General features: G+C 31.3%; 1 long non-coding RNA gene across 1 annotated transcript; it reads left to right on the top strand.

The window, feature by feature from the left end:
• Positions 1 to 13,910: 13,910 nt before the first annotated feature.
• Positions 13,911 to 15,197, top strand: LOC130943443 (uncharacterized). The gene is made up of 2 exons (XR_009071819.1): positions 13,911 to 14,630; positions 14,806 to 15,197. It is a non-coding gene; the product is annotated as an uncharacterized LOC130943443 (long non-coding RNA).
• Positions 15,198 to 19,539: the final 4,342 nt, after the last annotated feature.

The following is a 19,539-nucleotide window of genomic DNA, read 5'->3' as shown; positions in this document are numbered from 1 at the left end:
TGAATGTTATATGAATTGTATTAATTGATATAATCGTATGGATTCTGAATTGTCATTCTGAATTTTGCTATAGTTTAATCACTTCATTGCTGTATCATCTGAATTTATCAAGTTTGAATTTTATCTAATTTCGGTGCATTTTATGTGCTTGATTTTTGTTATATTGTGTTGGTGGTGAAAGTATGTGAAAGTGATGCTTCTGTACCTACCAGGAGGATGTCCCTCATGCATCTCCACCTGAAGATTGTAGAGAGAATGGTGAATGTGAAGATGGGAATGGAATGGCTCTTGATGAACCGTGCAACACAGCAGAGGAGCAGATCAAGAGCAATGAAGAATGCAACAGGGCAGGGGAGTCAATGAGTAATGCAGATGAAAAAGTTAACAGGGAACTGAAGCCACCAAGAGCTCTAGAGGTTTATAGATTGTTTTTTAAGTTTGTGTTCCATTTACATAATTCATTTGGTATAGGCATCATCATTGTACATTTAATGGCTATTGGATAATTTCCTATTCAATGCATTATGGAACTTGTGTTGTGCTTAATATGTTTATATACTAAATTTTTAATAATTTTATTTAATATTTTATTAAACCGGTTGAATCCCGGTTAACCCCGGTTGAACCAGTAAACCAATGAACCAGTCACCTCACCGGTTCATTGACCGGTCCGGTTTTCGCAACGACGGTTTTAACATTTAAAAAAGCACTGTTTCTCATCTTTTAAGGAAGTGATAAAATTAAGTATGGTATAATTTTTTGGTTAACCAATGTATTTTTCAACCTAGCAAGTTAAGGACTAATTTATAATTAGAGCTTTATATAATGGTTTGTCGTTAACTAATGGTTTATTGCATGCATAAAGCGAGATTTGAATCCCTAATATTTACTTAAGCGAACTAGTGAATTAACTATCAGACCAACCCAACTTGGTTCTGTATGGTATAATTATAGAACTTTGCAAATGAAAAGATAAATTTAATTTTGATGCACTGTCAATGTAAAATTATTTTTTACGTGCATCCAATCATATAATGTTATATTAACAAAAATAAATACATTTTACATTGACTGCGTGAATGGTTATCAAAGGGAACGGTTGTGATTACACGACTGTGTAAAACGTTTTACATTGTCAATGCATCAAAATTAAACTCATGAAAAGATTAATAAAGTGATGAATTAAGAAATTAATTATTATTGAATTTATAATTTTTATAATATATAAATTTATTATTTTAATTTAAAAATTTATTTTTTATTTTTTAATTTACAAATTTTTCATTTAATGAAATTTGATCCATTAAATTATACTTAATATTTTATAATTATTAGATACATAACTATTCATGTTGTCTCCTTCTATCAGTTTAAAGTTTTGAGACAAGTGGTATCAGGATATGGTATTAGAGCTCTATATTCAAAAGATTTAGAAGTTGATCCTTGGTAAATCCAAAAGAAGAAAAAAATAGCATAAGGTAAATTAAAAAAATAAAGAAGATCCATGTAAAAAATCAAACAAACTCAAAAAGACTCTTGTTTAAAAGGAAATAATAGAGATATAATCATTTATATTATCTCTTTTTATCAATTTAAATATTTTGAAGGAGTAATATCATGATAATGAGGCTTATTTTTTATAATATTTTAGTATTTTTATTGAAAATGAGGGCATTTGGTATATTTGCAGATTAATGGACGTGTCAGGTTGGGCAGCTGCAACACATGGAGGGCGTGCTGACTCAGCACGTAGAGGGCGTGTTGCATACATGTCCCACTCTAAATCGTTGGTGATGTAACACATGGTCTGCGTGTTGAGTGCTCTCCCTGTATAAGAAAAAGTTCGATATAACTTCATTGCAAAGAGGAGAGTTGTTTTAGTGTGTTTCTGGTGTGATGGAGGGTACCTCAAATTTGGTGGCGTATCACAATGGTGAGATTATACAGAATACTCATGAGGGTGTGAGTTTTGTGTGTGAGAATCCATTTTCGTTTGTGGTTCTATACACCATGGCGTTTATAGAGCTTTAGAACAGTCTCTATCAAAGATTGGAGAACAGTATATTGAGGAAAGTGAGCAATATTCTATACCGAAATCCCTTTATAGTATTTGGTGGTATAATATAGTTTGATATTATGCCGACCATTGATGAAGCAAATATGCAGAATATGTTCCATATTCACTGACAAACTCAGGTGTGACAACCAAAGAGTAAGCTATATGTTGAGTTTGAAAATATAGAGAAAGATGTGATTCAACATGATTAAGATTTAGAAGATGATAGAGCTGAAGTGTACGAAGGAATGAACAGTGATAGCGAATAATATGTTTTTCTTAATTTATACTTTGGATGGACTAATGAGTGACGATTTTTGTGTGTGTGTAGGTGCTGCTGATCATGAGGATGGGGAGTTCAGGATCAGATTGGAATGTAGTTCTAGAAATTCGATCGTCACAACAATTAGAAGTTACACTATCACCAAAGGAGTTGACTATAATGTCTATGAGCCCGAGCCACAGAAGTTCTATGCCAAATGCAATTCGTATGGTCGTGGGTGGGCCTGACTTATCCGAGCCAGCTTGATACGGAAAAAAGATTGTTGAATACAAAGATACAATGGTAGGCACACTTGCAACACGGGAATAATTTCACAAGATAATTCAAAGTTGGACTCAAACACAGATGCTAAGGTTATAAGGCAATTGGTTGAGCTCGACCCGTCTGTGAAGGTGAAATCTATAATTGCAAAATTCCAGTTAAGGTTCAACTATACCATCAATTACCAAGGTGTACTTTTACAAAAAAATACAAATGTGCACTTTTGGTTGCTGTTGCACAAAATGAAAACTAGTACATTGTGCCTATTGCTTTTGCCCTCATGAAGGGGGAGACCACTGATGCGTGACACTTTTTTCTCTGTAATTTACGAAGGCATGTTGTTAGAAGAGATGAGGTGGGTATAATCGCAGATCGACATGAGTCAATCCGAGTATCAGTATATCATTCCGGAGGTGATTGACAATCTCCAAGAGCATGGTGAATGTTTTGTATTAGGCACATCGGTAGCAACTTCTTAAGGGCATTCAAAGTCTTGCACTTACAAAAATTTATTATCAACATAGGGTATTCAAGGACAGTAGAAGTGTACAACATCAACTATAAGAGGTTGCAAGAGCGAGGCGAGGCATATGCCCGGTGGTGCGATGCCATTGGAGTTAGGAACTGGGTACTGGCATTTGACGAGGGACATCGATGCGGCAACATGATGACAAACCTTGTCGAGTGCATTAATTCAGTGTTGAAGGGTGTCCAAAATCTCCCTGTGACGGCTGGACTGACTATGCCAACTGTGCTGACTGTGACGGCTGGGCTGACTGTGTCAATTGTGCTGAATTTGACGGCTATAATGGCTGGGCTCACTATAGTCTAGTTACTGTGGGAGATAATAAAAAAATTGTTCAAACATTGCATATTGAGTTGGTCCCTGAGGTGGTGGTGGCTGAGGAACTTGCTCCGACATTCTCAACAGTACTCTGAACAAACTCATGTACTAATCATGGTAATCAACCGACAATCTAAAGTCCTAAGTAAGAAAGGGGTGCAGGTCTCAAAATGGAGTATTGCGATGGTTGTTGCATTCCTCTATCCATCCCCCATGTAAAACTTTTCAGTCATGAAGTTGCACTCCGTGAAGAGTGATGCAATGCTCTTCTGGTCTAAAGACTTTTGCTAGCTCCGGGGTGGGTTGTGCATACCCGAACTGACACATCACTCGATTCGCAGGGTGCCACTCAATACACTCGAACGACAATAACAAAACAACAGTTTGTACGACTGCCAGACAAACTGCAACATATTATTAAAAAATTAGAAACTTAATATCATGTTGGATATTAACACATACAAAGCAAAAACATTAATCTCCTCCATGTAGTCTATTTTTTGCCTAAATATCGATGTGGTCTTCGATAACCACGCTGTAGATAGTGGGGAATGACTCCACCTGCAACACATAACATTAAAAAAATTAAAATATGTGTTGTCAATCAAATATGCATTTTCAATAGAATACACAATTAAAATAGGAGTTGTTACATCCAAGCAACTGGTATGTTGGCCGCTGAAAGGTGCTATCTCAGAACGGGCATAATACACGGTATTTTCTCTCATGCCCAAACACCTTGCAATCGTACCGTGATGCACGACACAATGCCTTATAAAGATGCGCGAGACATGATTCCCCCAACCGTAAGTGTAGATCCACTGAAAATCGTAGAGCAGCAGTAGATACTTTGCGTGGGCATAGGCTATTGACTTATCTACGAATAGGGTCAAACCCAGCAAACAAAAAATCTGGCATCTGACGTATCTCTGAATAGAGTCCAAAGTATCATATGGCTCTGCGTTTCTGATACGGCGAACCCATGCCAGCTTTAAATAAGATTTAGAGGAACTACTTACAACGGGTTTTCTGCCGAAAATCACAATGCTCTGGCTCTACAAGAAGTCATGACTGCTATCTGTCCAGCCTCTCACAACCTCTCCAACAATCGTTAGGCCAAATATATGTGCTACATCCTCTAATGTAACGGTAACCTCACCCACGGATAATACAAAGGTGTGAGTCTCTGGCCTCCATCTTTCCATGAGAGCAGATAGTAACGGATAATATCCTCTAATCATCACAATTCTCGAAATGTAGTAGAATTTCGTTACTCGTAAGGCATCTTCTACCATCGGATTCTACGTCTCCAGCGGATCAAATTTACGGACCATAAGATTCCTGTTAGGCTGGTATAACAAAAATATATTTATTCGTTAATTATATTTATTAGTTTAAATGAATGAAGATTATAACAAATAATTATTTATTATACTACTTTATATAAATAAAAAATAAAATAAAAAATATTATATTATTCTATTTATTTACTAATTTAAATACCTAACAAGAAAATTTATTTATTAATAATTATATTATTTATTTCTTTTAACAAACATAAAATAAAATATAATAATATTATTATCCTCAAATAATTATTATAAGGGTTAATTACGAATTTTCTCCCTATGATTTAGGCAAAAAATTTTATTCGTCCCCAACCTTTTTTTGCATTCGAATTCGTTCCTAAGGTTCAACTTGATTTTAAAATCGTTTTTCGGACTAAAATACCCTTCTCAAACAACCCTTCTTCACCAAAATACCTATTTTCTCTTCTTCTTTTTCTTCTTCTTCATCCTGCCGCTACCATCAAAGGACTCCAATGCCACCATTTATCGAAAGCCCAACCTAAAAAGTACCACTTATCACTCCAAGTGATGATTTGAGCGTCACTACCACTTCTTGTATTTGTCCCACCGGGTTCACCCAAACAACGGTGTTTCGATCATGGCTGCACATGGAAGAAACCACTCTCCAAGAACACCAACTTCATTAGGCTTGATTACGTAAACTACACAGTTTTCAACAACGGTAGCACCATGAACCAAATGATCCCCAGAATTTCCCTGTCTGCTAAGCCCCACCTGCAAAACAAACCCCAATTGCTTGGGATTCGAATTCAAATACAATAAATCGGGTTCTTGCGTTCCATTATTTGGTCAAGAACTTCAATATAGTTACTGGTTACCGAGTACTGAGACCATGTTGTTCATAAATTTATGTGAATCAGAATCACAAGAACGCTCCAATTTCATTGGGCTCACTAAGGTTATACAAACTAGTTGTCCGGTGCGGATAAGCCTTTCGTTGCCACTGAAGGACTCGAACACCACCATAAGGAAGAAACGGCGACTGGCGACATCTGCCCCACCAGCGTTGTCACCACCTTTTTCTTTTCCTGTCCTTCCCCCTTTCTCTATTCTTTTTCTTTTGTTTATTTTATAATATCAAAATACCTTCCTCTTTTGTTTATTTTGGTCTAGAATTTTAAAATTTAGGTAAATGAGTATTTTAAAATTAAGTTGAACCTTAGGGACAAATTCAAATACAAAAAAGATTAGGAATGAATAAAATTTTTGGCCTAAATCATAAGAATCAAAATCGTACTTAACCCTTATTATAACAAATAATCGAAGAAAATTATTTTTTGATATTTATATTATTTATTTTCGTAAATAAAAAATATTTATTAATATTTTTATTACACATCAAATTAACTAAATACAAATTAAAATAAAAACATATTTTGATAATAGATATTTAAAATACAAAAACAAAAATTTTAAAAATAATAATATTTATTAATATTTAAATTATTTATTAAATCTATAGAAAAATAATCACATTATCACAAAAAATTCAAGAAATTATATATTCATATTTATATTATTTTTTTATTTATTAGTTACAAATATAAAATAAAATAATATTATACTGAAAAAATAAAAATATTATCCAAAAATAGTTTAATCTTTATATCTCAATTGTACTCTCATTCCACGGTCTTTAAACTATTAGAGAAAAATTCTGATCACGCCCCTTCTTTTTGGATGCTAACTTTTAACCGGAGAGATCATAGAGGAGATTCAAGTTTCAATCCCGTTGGTGTGGTGAAGAAAAAATTTGTAACGATGTTAAGATTATTTCAAAAGTTTAAATTGGCTAGACATCTATTGGTTATCTAGCAAAAGAATAGCTCTACTAATTCTAAAAAAATTGTAGAAATTATTGCTCTTCTAGAATAAAAATGAGCATCATGCATATGCATCTTGAGAGAAACTGAATTACTTGAGTTTGAACAGCGGCTTGAAAAAGTATATTTAGATGAGTAACTTTATTGAAAAGACAAATCTAGAATTAAATGGCTGAAGGAAGGAGACTAAAATACAAACTTCTTCCATAGAAAATTTAAATCTAGAACCAAAAAAAATAAAGTATGGCATCTGCGGAAGGATAGTGGGGATATGGCAACAACCAATATTGATATTGCTAAGGTGGCTGAGGACTACTTTAAGAGTATTTTCACATCTTCTAATCAAGCGGATCCTAGGCCTTTTTTCACAGACTTCGAGCCTAAGGTTACAGTTAACATGAACCGTAAGCTCAGAAGACCTGTTTCTATGACAGAGGTAAAAAGAGCTACTTTTAGTATCCACTCTTAGAGTGCATCAGAAGAGGACAGTATAACGGCTAAATTCTTCCAATTCTATTGGGATATAGTGGGAGAAGACGTGTTCTGGACTGTGAAGAATTTTTTTACTGGAGGTAGAATTTTGAAAATTTTTAACCACACTAATATCTATCTAGTGTCAAAGGTCTCAAATACAAGTGATATGACTTAGATAAGGCCCATTAGTTTGTCATCTATTGTCTACAAAAGTATTTTGAAGGTATTGGTCCACAGACTCTAAGGATGTATGAACAAGGTAATTAGTTCTACTCAAAGTGCATTCTTAAAAGGTAGACTTATTTATGATAATATTTTTATAGTACACGAATATATGCACTACCTTAAATAAAAGAAGTGAGGTTTGTAATACGAAATGACACTCAAGCTTGATATGAGTAAAGCCTACGATAGGGTGCAGTGGCATTTTCTATAGTTTATTATGGGAAAGTTAGGCTTTGAATCGAGATTCATTGACTGAATTCGTGAATTGTTGACAACCGTTTCTTACTTTGTTGTTGCGGTAGGTCAACCCTATGATTTTTTTTAAATCAAATAGAGGTATCCGTCAAGGTGACCCTCTGTCCCCTTTTTCTTTTCTTATTATGTGCAGAAAGACTTTTCTTCTTGCTACACAAAGCAGAGCAAGACTTTTTCATTTGAAAAATTTAGATAAACAAAAGATGCCCAACTATAAATCACTTGCTATTCGTTGATGATTTCATTCTATCCGGTAAAGCCTCAGAAAATAGTTGTGTCTCTATTCTAGAATTATTGGAATATTATGAGAGTTTCAATGGGTAAAGATTTAATCTTAATAAATCAGTCATGTTCTTCAGTAATAACACTTCATTAGAACCTCCTTAGCAGCCTAAGCTAAATATTTCTCATATATATATGCACAGGATAAATATTTGGGTTTACCTTTCCTTGTCAACCGCTCTAAGAAAGTCACCTTCAAATCAATCAAAGATAAAATTTTTAAAAGGACACAAAGATAAAAAGGGTGCTTGTTATCTAATGGAGGAAGATAGGTATTACTCCGAACAGTTGGTAAAGCCATACCAATATACACATTGTCATGTTTTAAACCTTTGGACAGCTTGCTAAATGAAATTCATAGTATTCTAACCCAATTCTGGTGGGGGCAGCAAGATTCTGAAAGGTGAATGGTGTAGATTAGTTGGGATAAGATGACTAGGCCTATGAAAGAAAGCGGCTTGGTTTCAAAGATATCAGGGCTCAAAACATGGCTCTTTTGAGTAAACAATGCTGAAAAATCGTGACTTAACCTATTTTTCTTCTTTCTAGAATACTTAAAGATAAATACTTTAGATTTAATTCTATCCTTACAGTAGAAGTAGGAACCTTACCTTCTTAGGGTTGGCAACGTATTCTTGAAGAGAGGCGAGTTGTAGAGAAAGGCATTAGTTGAAAAGTAAGCTCTAGTGATATTCAAATCTTCAGTGAACTATAGCTTCCTCCTCCTGGCCCCTTCACTGTTCCACCATTTGCGATACTACTATCAGATAGTTACCATCTGTTATGGGTAAAAGATCTGTTTTTGTCAAATAAACAGTGGAACCAAGTATAAATCTTAAATCTTTTCCTTCATAAATTACTTAGCGAATCCTCTCCATAACTCCAGGAGAAGGTGAAGACACAATTCAATGGGTAATGAACAGAGCAAAAACATATGATGTTGCATCAGGGTACAGGATTGGTTACCAATTTTATCATACCTCCATTAAATTTTGGCCAAATTTCATGCAACAAAGGCCAATTTGGAGCTATTTATGGAAGCTGAAAATCCCTCATAAGATTTTGTTCTATGCATGGAAAATCCTCCATTGTAAGCTTCCTATTCTGCTGCTCATCCGTCAGCAGCTCCCATCCACTCCAACAACTTGTCTAATCTGCAAGTCAGCTCTAGAATCACTCATGCACTGTCTATTTTTCTGTGGAGATGCTAATCTAATGTGGAAGAAGAGTCTTTTGGCTTATCTCATTCCAAACTATAGATTTCTTTGTTCTTCGATTAGTGGAGGGATTCGGTGTTACAAACTGAACTTCAAGAAACAAACTCTCAAAGAGCTTGACTCATTTTGATTATAGCTTAGAATATTTGGAAGGAGAGGTATCGGCGAGTCTTCGAGCATGTCCAAGAGCCTCCGAAAAAAGTGCTAGCAACATCGCTTAAGTTGAATAAGAAGCTATCTATTTTTCTTTATGCATAGTGCCCTAAGATTTCTTCCCTATCTATTTTTTTATGTTATTTTCTTCTTACAATTTCACTTGTTCATGAATATTTAGGAATTTTCTTTTTCTATTTTTCTTGTCCTGACTTTTGGACATTGTATTTTATTTTTCTATTGAATAAAATACCACTATTATCTTTGAAAAAAAATATTTATATTACTTATTAAATTTAATAATTAAAAATTTAAATAACATAATAATACTAAATACAAGTAAAAATAATAATACTAAAATAACAATGCTATCTCATAATATGATGCTAACACTAAAAAAATAATATTAATTAAAATTAAAAATTTAAATAAAAAAGTTAAAATTTATCAACTTACATCAATCGGATTATTCAAATAATTGATAATATGTTTTTCGGGTACCGTATAATTACGTATCATTTTTTATTAATAGGGTTAAGTACAATTTTGGTCCTAAGGTAGGGGGTTGAAAATTTTTTTTCATCTCCAACATTTTTTTGCTTACAAAATCATCCCTAAGGTTTAACTTAGTTTTAAAATCGTCATTCGGACAAAAATATCCTTCTCCCTTCTTCCCCAAAATCAACAGAAGCTAAACCAGAAGCTAAAGCTGAATCGGAAGTTAAAGCAAAAACAACATCAATGAAACAACAACAACCAGAAGCACAACAACAACAACAATAGATAATAGAATCAGAAGAACAACAACAAAAGCAACTAGAAACAGAAAAACAACAATAATGTATAATAGAATCATAAAAGAAAAAAACATCTGAAAATCATCATCATCGTCAAGAACCTAGAAAAACAAGAACTCAGATGCATAACTCAGAACTTAGAACTCATAAAAACAAGAAAATTATTATCATCATCGTCAAAACTCAGAACCATTAACAAAACTTAAAACTAAAATTCTTCCTCTTTCATTAACAACTCTTAGTAAATTATTCTTTTGATTAAATGATATATGTCAGAATTATATAAATATCTTAAAGAATTTAAAAAAAGATTTACTTGTGATCTTAATTGAAACTTATCAACATATATCACTAATATATATATATATATATATATATATATATATATATATATGTTTGTTTAAACAATTATAAATATCTTTTTTTAAGATATATTATAAATATATTTAGTTTACATTAATATTAAATTTAATTTTATTAAATATTTATCATTTAAAATTATTATATAATAAAAATTTAAAAATACAACTTAATTTAAATAATTTAAAATTAAATTTTAGATATAATTTTATTAAATATTTATTTTTTAGGTATCAATATTCTAGAACTTATTTTTTAGGTACCAATATTATAATATTATTTTTTTTAATTTATTAATAAAGATTAGATATAATTTAATTTTAAAATTTTAATATATGTAGTTGTTTTAAAACCAAATCTTTACTCGGCGCTAAAAAGCCAAATTTTAAAAGGCAAACTCAATTCCAAAATCACTCTTTTGGTTTCAGTTTTTATGGAGTCAATAGATTATTTGTACAATATGTGTACAATGGATTATTTATTTAGCTCAATATGAATTAAAAAATGAACATCTAGAATAAAATATTATTAATTTTTCAAACACAATACATCTATATTATCCAGAATAATCATTCAAGTACCAGGGATAATAAACATCTAATATCTGATACTTCCTCTTACTTTTTATCTTCACTTCCAAAAGCCTCTCACAGTTGACAGAGAGCTGGTCCTCACTCAGTCACGCTGCTCTCCTACTTGTGAGTACCGTCGATCTTTCGGGTCGCACTCCAGTCTCCAGCCAGCCTCCGATCTCGCAACTTAGGCAACCTCCACCCTTTTTCGTGCTTTGCGCTCGCAAGTTCGTTGGTTCAGGCTTCATCGTTCCCTACTATCTCCTCTTCAAGAAGCTTCGCAAGTTCTCTTTCTCTCCAAAATGCTGCATTTCTCTATCGAATGTTCTTGCTTTTTACGCATCATATTTTAAATTTTTGAACATCGTGTCAGATTCTTCAATTTTATAGTTTAACTCTAATCGCCAAAAACAAAATGGCGTGATTAAATGAGCTTTGGATTTTCAAGTAGAATTTGTGTGTGGCTGCTGCTGTTTTCGCTTGCTGGATTTGATTTCAAACTTCGTAAATAATAATTTTATTATTAAGAGTATCTAAAAAGAGTACTTAAAAAAAATCTCATAAATATTTATAACGTATAAAATAATATATTTTAGTATTTTTTTAGGTACTCTCATAATAAGATTATTATGTATGAATGGTTGATTTTTTTGGACAAAGTAAATAAAAAATTGATAATAATAATAATAATAATAATAATAATAATAATAATAATAATAATAATAATAATAATAACATTATTGATAATACTTAAAAAGAGTACTAAAAGAGTATATTGAGTGAATAAGTCTATAATAAAGTGGGTATAATATATTTTTATTTCTCTTTCTTATAGAAATATTCTGTAAATTATTAATTTGTTCTTATTGAAATTAAAAAATTTAATATAACTTTATATATTAATAAGTATATAAATTTATTTAATTTTTATATATTTTTATTTATTATAATATTTTTAAAATTAAAAAAATATTATTAAATATAAATATTATTAGTTGTGTTTATTGAAAATTATTTTTAGTTTAATTTATCAAAAATAAATACTAAAAATTTATTTAAAAATTATCTTTTAAAAATTAATTTAATAAATTATTTTTCAAATCAAAAACGTTATAACCAAAGTTTACGTAAATCGAATTTATTAGATTCGAATTATGGGAGACGAAATAAACATGTCAATCGAAACTAATCCATTTGATTTATTAGCATTTTAATTATGCATTTAATTTGAATCCACTTAATTTGATTTTCATTCAATTAACGTTTTTCATCTAATTCGAATTTATTGAATTCGATTTATTACGTATTTCATTAAATCGAATTTAATCAATTCAATTTATATAAAAATATGCCTTGAAACTTTGACGTTACATTTTTTAATTTGATACATTCAAATAATATTGATGTATATTTAGTTTATTGACGTATTTTGCCCCGAACCTTAGCTCTACTGACAGAACATTATCTTGGTTATGGCTTGATCCCTAACTGAATAGTTAAAAAAATGTCTTAAATATCTTTAATATGTTTAAGAATATAATTTATGCTTAGTGAGCTAATCATCACAATAAGCTTCTTCATGCAATACAGGTGTTGCTAAATTAACTCTTGTAGTATTACCTTTAGCAGATGGACTCTGTTTGGCAGTTAGAAAACTGATTCAGGCAACTAACTCTTGGATTCTTTCTAGACTTGCTTCCCATAGCCGTGTAAGTTGCAACTTTAGTTTGTATTTTGTACTGCTATTGTGGTTCGACATTTCGCAATAATTAATCATAAGGTACTATGTTTAAATAAATAATCAGTTTATGCATTTGTTTGCTTTGTTTTTTTTTTTCCAAGGCATACACTATCTTAGTATAGTTCTCTTCTATGAATATCTTTTTTTGTTAATTTATTTTAATAATTGCAGGATATGCTTTATAGAAAAGACTACTGAAAAAATTAAAGATGTCAGTTAAAAGTTTAACAGAAAAAAATTAATTTTACTAAAAAGATATTGCATGCTTTATATGAAAAATTGATTCTTCTACTTTTTTTAACTTTATTTATTTTTGCAGAAGATGAATTTGGGACGGACTTTAATAATGATGAGGATGATAACATAAATGATTGATATTTGAAATATATATTTTTTCTGATTTAGATTAAGAAATTTTTAGGTGAATTAGTTAATACATTTTAATTTATTCATTATTTGTTTCTAAAAACTTTCTTTGTTTTAGTTTAATTATTTTTTTCTTATTTTAGTTTAATTATATTTATGAATAAAAATATTTTAATAATAATTTTTTAAGTCTTTTATTGTAATTAACTTTTTTATGATTTTATTATTTGCTTATAATTTCAATGATATAAAATAAAAATTTTGTTTATTATAATGGTCTTAATATAAAAAATAGATCATATACAATATTTTTTCTAAAATATTTATATATTAAATAGTAAATTAATTTGTATGAAAATTATTTGAAATATTATATTAAATTTGTAGAAATTTTGTGCAAAAATAATTTTTTTTGTATGAGATTTGTTTGAATATGTAAATTATATTAAATTAAATTTGTCTGAAATTTAATAAAAAAAAATTTGATTTGTCTAAAATTTGTTCAAAAAAATCTGTTATATTTAACTAAAATTGTTAGAAATTTGTCTGAAAAAAAAAGTATATTTTTTGTTTGAAATACATTGTCTTTTATGTTAGCTAATTTATTTGAAATTTGTTTAAAATACATGGGTTAAGTACTGTTTTTGTCCCTAAAGTTTGAGGCCAAAATCAAATTTTTTCTCAACCTTTTTTCTTTATTAAGATCATCATCAACGTTATAAAATGTTAAAAAATCGTCCCTTTATCCATAAACAATATTTTTTGGACAATTTTATCCTTTCACACAAATAAAAACAAAAATAATGTTACCTTCTTCAGTCTTCACACCACCCTCACCACTAACCCCACCAGGCCACCAGTAACCCCATCATGTCTCACCTCTCTCTCTCTCTCTCCTTATTTCTACAACCGCCTTGTTCTCAAGATGGCCCAACCACTCCCACGCCATCAACAACTCCACCACTGCCTTGTTCTCACGATGGCCCAACCACTCCCGCGCCACCAACAGCTCCACCGTCACCAAGATCCAAGATCCTCAAGATCCATTCTGAAGCCATGGCAGCTGCTAGGTTAACCACTTGCACCGCGGTGGCTTCCATATCCTCGCTTTCCGATCGCGCCGCCCACGCCGATTCTTCTTTTCGCTTTCCGTTCTTCTCTTCTTCACCTTCCAATTCGCCTTCGCCGTCCGACCCTACTTCCGATTCTAAGACGGAGCAACCTCCCCCCGATGAACCTAACAAGTCCGGCTTCGACCTGGAATCGTTAGAAAGAGGAGCCAAAGCCCTCCTTGAAATCAATAGTTCTCCCTACTCTAAACAGATTATTTTCATGTGTTGTAATTCTGCCTTGGAAATGCATGAAAGAAAAAAGTCAAAATAAAAGTAATAGTCAATAAAGACATGGAGCTTGTCCATATTTTGTTCACAGGTTGATGAGTCGGTAAACTTTGATGGCATAGATTGTAGTTTGCTAATATATTTCAGGGTTGTTTTGCAGGTGTTTGACTTAATGCGAAAGCAGGAACAAACCCCCTTTTTCCTTGTATTGGTGTGTTAGATATGGATAATTTATGTTTTATCCTCAATGGATTAAAAAAAATGGCAGAATCAAACTTCAAATTACAATTCTGTTTTAAATTATGGATTTCTTCATTTTTGTTTGGCTTGCGATTTTAAAATTGTTTTTGGTGCTGATTTTGTGGGAATTTTGTTTCTCTGTTCAGGTATTATGTTGAGCATTCAATTGATGTTGGTATGAGGTGTTGATTTTGTTCAACGAATTGGGTGATATTGTTCAACCATTCAGATATTGATTTTAATGGATGAAGAGTTAGCAGGATTGGTGTTAGAGCTACGGGTAGTGGGTGATATGGTGGTGGAAGTGGTGGTGGTGGTGGTGAAGAGAGAGAGAGAGAGAGGTGGTGATGGAGAGGAAGAAGATGATGGAGAAGGAGGTGGGGGTAGCGGTGGTGGGGTGACGGAATGGGAGAGAAGAGAAAGACCGAAAGAGAGTGAGAGATACGGGAGGTGTTGGTGGGTCCCTAACCAAGTGGGGTTCCCAAGTTAAAAAAAACAAAAAAAAAAAAACAAGAAGGGGCATATAGCCACGAGAAGAGAGAGAAGATTGCTTCATTCATTTTTTTGAATGAAAAGAGAAAAAGAAGCAGCGTAGCATTTCGGCGTTAGATAAGAAGAATTGGGGAAAAGAGCATGGCTATCTTGATTACATTGACTTGGTAAATTTACTCCATTTCTTATGAAATTTTAGTATGTTATTCTTGGTATAGAGATGAACATTAGGATATAACTTGCTTGTTGTATTGCCTTTTTTTTGTCTGATTTGAGATACCCACTTTTGTAGAGGGTTTATGTTGATTCCATTAGTTTTGATGATGTATTTTGTTGATTGTTGAGATGTTCTAGTGTCACTAGGAAGACTGTTTGTGTACCCATTATTCTAATAGTGAAAGATTTTGCTGGACTAGGTCCTGTGGATTTTTTGTCCCTTTTTTGGGAAGTTTTTCCACGTTAAAAATTCTGGTGTCTGATTATTTAATTTCTGCCATTATATCTTGTTGTTTGGAGTGTCTTTGGTGTTGCCTATTTAATTGCACAGGTTGTGGAAAAATTATTTTTTGTACTTCTGCTGTTAAACAGGTTCTTGATTTAAACCTGTGTTGAGTTTTTCCCAACAGGAGGGTTGGAGAGGGTTTCTTTTGTTTTTTAATATTAGTTTTAATATTTTTTATTTTTGTACAAGGATAAAATTGTCCGAAAATTATTGTTTATGGATAAAAGGATGATTTTATAACGTTTTGTAATATTGGGGATAATTTTAATAATAAAAAAAGGTCGGGAATGATTTTGATTTTCACCCCAGACCTTAGCTGCGTTTGTTTCTAAGAACAGGACAGGATAAGACACTGAGAACAGGACAAGACAAGACACTGATGGACAGAGACACAAAATTTTGTATTCTTGTATTCTGTTTGGTGATAAACTAGAACAAATTATGAAAATTCAATTTATTCTCATTTTTTTCATTCAAAAAATTTGAGATGAAAAATATAACAATAAAAAATATAATTATGAAAAATTAACAAGAATAATGAAAGAAAAAATAAAAAATAAGTTGTGTCCATTGTTAGTGTCTCTGTGTCCTTCCTGTATGGATGGACACAAAATACACTAATTCAGTACTTAACCCAAAATACATCATAATAGTTAGAAATTTAGCAGATAATAGCCTATTCAAAATTCGTCACAAAATTATCTGAAAAAAAATTCGAACAAAATTTTAAACAAAATGTAAATTAGCAATAAGGGTTTTTGGGACGAAAAAAATTTGTCTCTAGTTTGTTCGAAATTTATTTCAATTTCGTCTTAAAATTCGTCCGAAAAATAGGAAGTTCTAGTAGTGAATTACAAATAATCAGAAATCCCTAAATTCATCTTCAATTACAAGAACAAAAAATTCATAAATATAATTACTAAAAATCTCTCTAGAAATCCTTATTGCAGATTTCGCACACGACCACCACCACCACCTCTTCGACGACGACGGGGAACATGAGGGCGCAGTCCAGAGGGCGAGTTGCAGCAAGATGAGGGTGACGGCGAGGGCGAGGAGGAGGAGCAGAAACGGCGAACGACGAAGAGTAGGAGCAGAGGCGGTGAGGAGCAGCGGCCGCGGCCGTGGCCTTTCCCTTTCCCTTTCCCTTTCCCCCTTTTCTTCCCCAAACCAAACAATCCCCCTTCCCTCACGTGATACCCGAACCCTTAACCCATTTTATTATATTTTTTTCTTTTTTTAGTTAGGGATATATTTGGAATGAAAATAAAAAAATTTGGTAAAAAGAACGATTTTAAAACTAAGTTAAATCTTAGGAACGATTTTGAAAGCAAAAAAAAAGTTGGGGACGAAAAAAATTTCTAACCCCTACTTTAGAGATCAAAATCGTACTTAACCATTATTAATACAAACTTATACTTTTTTTTATGTATAATCACCCTTTTTTTATCAATAAACTACTAACTCTCTTCTTCTTCTTCTTCACTGTGGAACTCTTCTCTCTCAAAATTCCTCAGTTCTCTATCTTCAAATTTTCATTCGAATGCAACAAACAGGGGAGGATTGAGCTCACTTTAAAGAGTTTCAATCCTACGTTGCTTATTTCTGGAGGAAGAAATTGTCCCCTGCATGCAGACACAGCTTCAACACGTTCTCCCCGGGTTGAAAAAATTTCTGCAACTCTTCAAAAATGTGTGGCAAATGTCTGCAAAAACTGGTTGAAATCTCTGACACAGCATACCCCTTGCGTGTTGCCTAAAAGCTTCAACGTCTGCAACGAATTTCTGGCAAACACTAATAATGCTGTGCTAACACATTTTTTGTGTTAAGTTCACCTACAAATCTGCAAAACACTCCAATTGTCAATATTGAACAAAAATACTAGTTTTCTTTTCATACGAAAAATAAATTTTGTCATAATAATAACCGATATAAAAATAAATTTTTTGATCACACATTCACACCACAATTTAAGAACCCTTGAGCCTTGATCACTTGCCAACATAATAATCATCTACATTTCCGATCCCAATATTTAATAATGAGTAGTGCTAAGGAGCCAATAGCCTAAACGTACAATATGTACAATAGGCTAAATATTTGGTTTATGAATAAAATGAACATCACCTATACTATCCAAAATAACCATCCAGATACCAGGGATAACCATCCAAATACCAGGAATAATAAACATCTCATGTTATGATAAAAAGCTAATTTTATTTTCACTTATTTTCTAACTTTTGACCTTCTAGATCTGGCATTCTAATACCATGTTCTGAAACCACTCATCCTAAAAGCGTAACCTGATAAGACAATATAATACTAATAAACATATCTCTAATACTTTCTAAACCTTTATTGTGCACATTGTACGCTTAGATCATTGGCTCCCTATACTTTCTCTTTAATAATTTTATTGATTTGTTAAAGTTGATTTTCTTGAAACTTTTTTGCGCGTTGTATATGTTTACCGAAAAGCTTTATCCATTTTTTCCCAATAAAGTTGTAATCACATATATTCTGTAAAGCAACCTTAATATATTTACATATGGTTAGTTAATGTAATCACAGAGTCTTTCTATTTAAGTATTCTTAACCCGAAGGGAAAAAAAAGAAGAAGAAAAAGTATCCTATATATATTCATAATTGATATTCTAATATGCACGTGATATTAATTAAATCAAAAGATGATAGTATGATACGATAGATATGAAGATGATAAAGAGATATAGTCCCAATTATTGTAGACACTTTTGTTGATTTTTGCAATATAGGTAGCACGTGGGCTCTGTTTGGATGACCTTTTCAGGTTTTACAAATTAACATGCATGTTCTTCTAATTCATACAGACTTACAGAGTATATATTAAATAGGTTCTTAATAAATTTTACATTAAATATTTTTTGTTTTAAAAGAATTTTATTATATAAAAATGTTTAAATTTTATAAAAATAAAATATATAAGTTCTTCTATCATATTTTTAAGAATATATTTATTTAAATAAAAATAATAAATCTAATTAAAATAAAAATTTATATATTTTATTTTTATAAAATTTAAAAATTTTAATATAATAATTTTTTTAAAAAAACAAAAATATTTGATGCAAAATTTTTTAAAAATCTATTTAAATATATACTCTACCAACTAACTGCTTTTAATTTTGATTTGCAGTTAAAGCAGGAAAAATTACTGCGGGTTGAATCCATGACAAACTCTAATTTTTAATATTTTATTTTTTAAGGTATATATGTAACATACTTATTATAAGGAATAACCAAAGAGCAATTTAACTAATTGAACGAATGAAATATTTTCTGACTTTTATCTTTTTTTTTTTTAATTTTAGATAATTCACATTCTATCAATTAAAAAATATAATTTGTCTCCTATTTTTTCTTTCTATTAGACACATAAATCTTTTTGAAAAAATTTCTGATAAGTTTTAACAGAATTTAATGACATATCACATTAGTTTTTTATGTTAGGTTTAATAATGACAACTATGTTACTGAGATATTGAAGATTGCTCTGCATTATTTATGATTTTCTTTTTCTCTTAATGTTAGCTTCTTCTTTAATTTTAGGTTTAGTAATGAAAATTCTTACACAATACATCGTCATTTGGTTTATAAGATAGGAATTTAAGTATCCCAAATACATAGTAACCATCTACGTCATATATGTATTAAATTTTATTAAGATTTATTAAAGAATCTCACAAAAAAAATCATGTGTCTAACGAAAAAATAAATTATTATTTTTTATTCAATAAAATACAAATTATCTAAAATGAAAAAAAATCCAAAAATTTTTTTTAGTAATTATTAACTAAGGACGGATTTATACACATTGTAGTGGGAGCAAGTGCCCTCACAACAA

Source organism: Arachis stenosperma, chromosome 8 (genome assembly GCF_014773155.1).
Source record: "Arachis stenosperma cultivar V10309 chromosome 8, arast.V10309.gnm1.PFL2, whole genome shotgun sequence".
In the NCBI taxonomy this organism is placed as follows: domain Eukaryota; kingdom Viridiplantae; phylum Streptophyta; class Magnoliopsida; order Fabales; family Fabaceae; genus Arachis; species Arachis stenosperma.
This window is presented reverse-complemented; position numbering and strand designations above follow the sequence as displayed.